Genomic DNA, 3263 nt, shown 5'->3' with positions numbered 1-3263 from the left:
ACGCATGGTTTAATTCAAGTGTGAGGTTAAAAGATGTGGCCTCTTCACCCATCCAAATCTGAATTACATCAGAAAATTCATAATGACAAAAATACCATGATTTTATTTCTAAATAAATTTGTAATTTAGAATCTATATTTTGAGAAACAGTGATATATATATATATATGACTTACTATTTGTTCATTCTAAAAGTGATGCTTGGTGGATATATAAATTTAAGGATTTCCTTATAAATGACTCCACAGCCTCCTAGAGGGTTTTTCCCTTAGGTTGAGACCTCTGTACATTTTCTCTTCTATGGCAAATTTAGGTCTGTTTTACCCTTTTTACTTAGATGGAAATATTGAAACTTCCAGTACACCATGGAAAAATAAAATACATCTCTGTCCCTCGACTCTCCCATGCACAGTAAAACTTCTCAATCTACACAGCCTGTTCAGACAAGCCTGATATGCCAGTCATAATCTCAATCTTCCTTTCGCCACCCCTTCTCTTCCTCACCAAATGCTCCTACTTTATAATTTCAGTCTCAGTATCTCCTTGGACCCTCCCATCATCAAAATCTGGTGTCACAAAATGTCTTGCTAAATGAATTTGTACTAAGGTATAAAAGACAGATAAGGTTATATTTGCATTTGAATAGAGAGCATTATGTTTCACTAAAGGGATTAGGCTCTGACCTGGAATTTTAGGCATCAGCAAATAGATGACAAGAGGGCCAGTTCAAGAAAGTTGAGCCTTCCTAGTGCCCATGAAATCTTGCTAAATGTATAACACTTATTCACCCACCAGAGAAACAGTATGACCTAATAGTTAAAGGCCTAGGTTCTGGGGCTAGACTGCTTGAGTTTAAATTTAGTCTTAGGCACTTTCTTATCTGTGTGATTTTGGGTGTTTTTAGTTTCTCTGTGCCTGTTATTTAACCTATACAAAGGGGATTAAGATAATAGTATCCATCTTATAAAAATCCATGTCTATGTGGACTGCTTAGAAAATTCCTTGCACATTATCAGTGCTTTGTATGGGCTTGATAAATAACGTAAGTACTAATAAGGCTGGCCTTGAATCTTTGTGGTGTTTCTCTCAGGAATAAGGCCTAAGAACCTGAAGATGTCTTTCTTATTCCTGGAGACTAGACTATATAGTTCTATGACTGATTACAGCAGGTTAAGCAAACAAGTTATAACGAAACTCTTTAAAGTCTACCCCAATTTGAAGTTTTCAATAAAAAATGTCCATACCCATAGAGAAATTTTATAATAGTTTATTAGAATTATTTGAGGCAAACAGAGGATAAGCCTAGAAGCAAGATCTCAACAGACTAAGTAAGTAAAATGCTTCTGAGAATGACAGTTTGTAGTGTCTTTTATATGTTTGGAATTGAGGAGACTGGGTAAGGAAGATTACATGAAAGTGAGAGAAATCAAGGCAAGGATTGGATTACAGTATGGTTAACAAGATTATAGGGTGGTTAAGACTCCAAGGGATCTGAAAAAGAGACATTTCAAAAGCATGTGAACCTAAATAAACAAAAACAATGGACAGGGCTTATTTAAGGCAAAGATAAACCTTTCACTAAAGAAATTATATGCCTGGGGTGTGACTATACACCATGACTTACCTTTAGGAATTATGATGGAATCACCCTGTGAGGTTACTTTTGGATAGATTTATTACAGCACCCCCTGTTTCTCCACAAACAACATCCAAAGGAGAGGGGACATACTACTATGGGAGAAGAGTTTTGTTAAACCTGAAACACAGTCTTAAATCATAATTTTTCAAGACCATGTATAAATACTCTAGAACAGTTCAATGGATGTCAATATTGTCTTCTCTAAACACAATTTCTGTCTTCCTGATTAGGAAGTAGAGAGGGTATTCTCTCCTGAGAAAGACAGAGAAAATCAGATAGCTTGAAAAGCTCAATAACATAGGTTAATATGTCACTTAATGCCTAACCCATTGTTAACGGGGCAATCTAGACTCCAGTGCTACCCCAGTTCTTTTCACTGTCACAGAGACGATTCCAACACAGAGGAGGTTGTGAAAGTTAATATTTATTAAAGGCATATTTTGAGGTAGAAACAGGTCACACCTAAACTGGCTAACTCCATGGAAACAAAAACATACTCCCCAAGAGGAGCGTGTTACAGCAAAGAAAGAGGACTATAACCTCATGGAAGGGGGAGATCTGTATTATATTAGGGCCACAATGGGAGGTTACAAAGGCATTCTTAAGTGATTGACAGATGAGGTCATTTGATTGACAATTGGCTGCTATATAACGCTTTGCCTAGCGCACGTGTGCTTACCCAGAATTCAGTCTGTTATAACTAGATTCATGAACTTCCAGGCATAGGAATGATATTATAGTGATGATATAATGAGGCTAGGGTTGTGGGCAGATTAGGGTAATGGCATCTGCGCCATTGTCTGTGGCCAGATTAAAACAAGCTATAGGTTTACGGCCCTCCAGTCTTTTGTCTCTCAGGATGCAGGAGTGATTCTTTAACTACAAATGGGGTGTTCTTTGGGCAGTCTCTGGGCTGTCTGTGGCTGGGCTTCCATTCCTTTGTTCCTCCTGTCACTCATGTCTGACTAACTAACACCATCATGTTTTTATTCTTCAAAGACCTGTCTTTTCTCTACCCTGAGGCTAAATTCCAGCAGTCTGATTCTACCCTCCCAAATCTTGGTCTCTTAAACATCTTCCCTTAAGAGATACTTAAAGAGAGGCAAGTAGTATGGAACAATTACCTGGTATTTAGAGGCTAAATTTACTTTGTTTATTTATTTTCTTTTAGGTGAGGCCGCTCTTGGTTGACCCCACAGAATGCAAGGAAATTGTCAGTTTACAATCCCTTATTTTTTTTATTTTTTTATACCTACAGCACCTGGTCTTCCTAGGTGGTCTCCTATCCAAGTACTAACCAGGCCCGACCCTGCTTACCTTCCAAGATCAGACAGGATCAGGCTTATTCAGGGTAGCATAGCTGTAGCAAATTTACTTTAAATGAAATGTCCAAGCAAAGCTAGCCAGCAGGGTCAAGTTTCAATCATAAGAGTAGGATCGTGATAGAGAGTATATATATAGTTATGTTACAGTTGAGGGCAATCTAAATCCATCATTGCCTGGGTGGTGCTGAGGGGACTTCAGTTCTTTCTGCCAATGCAGTAAAGAACTACAGATCAGTGAAATTTAGAAAAAGTAAGATTTAATAAAGTACGTTTCAAGAAAGAAATGGGCTACACAATGCC

The 3263-nt window shown here is 37.8% G+C and overlaps 1 pseudogene; it reads right to left on the bottom strand.

Annotated features, from left to right (window-relative positions):
* Positions 1 to 2887: 2887 nt before the first annotated feature.
* Positions 2888 to 3006, bottom strand: LOC112485376 (annotated as a pseudogene).
* Between the last annotated feature and the right edge of the window lie 257 nt (positions 3007 to 3263).

The sequence above is a fragment of the Pteropus alecto genome, unplaced genomic scaffold (genome assembly GCF_000325575.1).
Source record: "Pteropus alecto unplaced genomic scaffold, ASM32557v1 scaffold270, whole genome shotgun sequence".
NCBI classification, from domain to species: Eukaryota; Metazoa; Chordata; class Mammalia; order Chiroptera; family Pteropodidae; genus Pteropus; species Pteropus alecto.
Note: the sequence above shows the minus strand (reverse complement) of the source record. Positions and strands in the feature narration are given on the sequence as shown.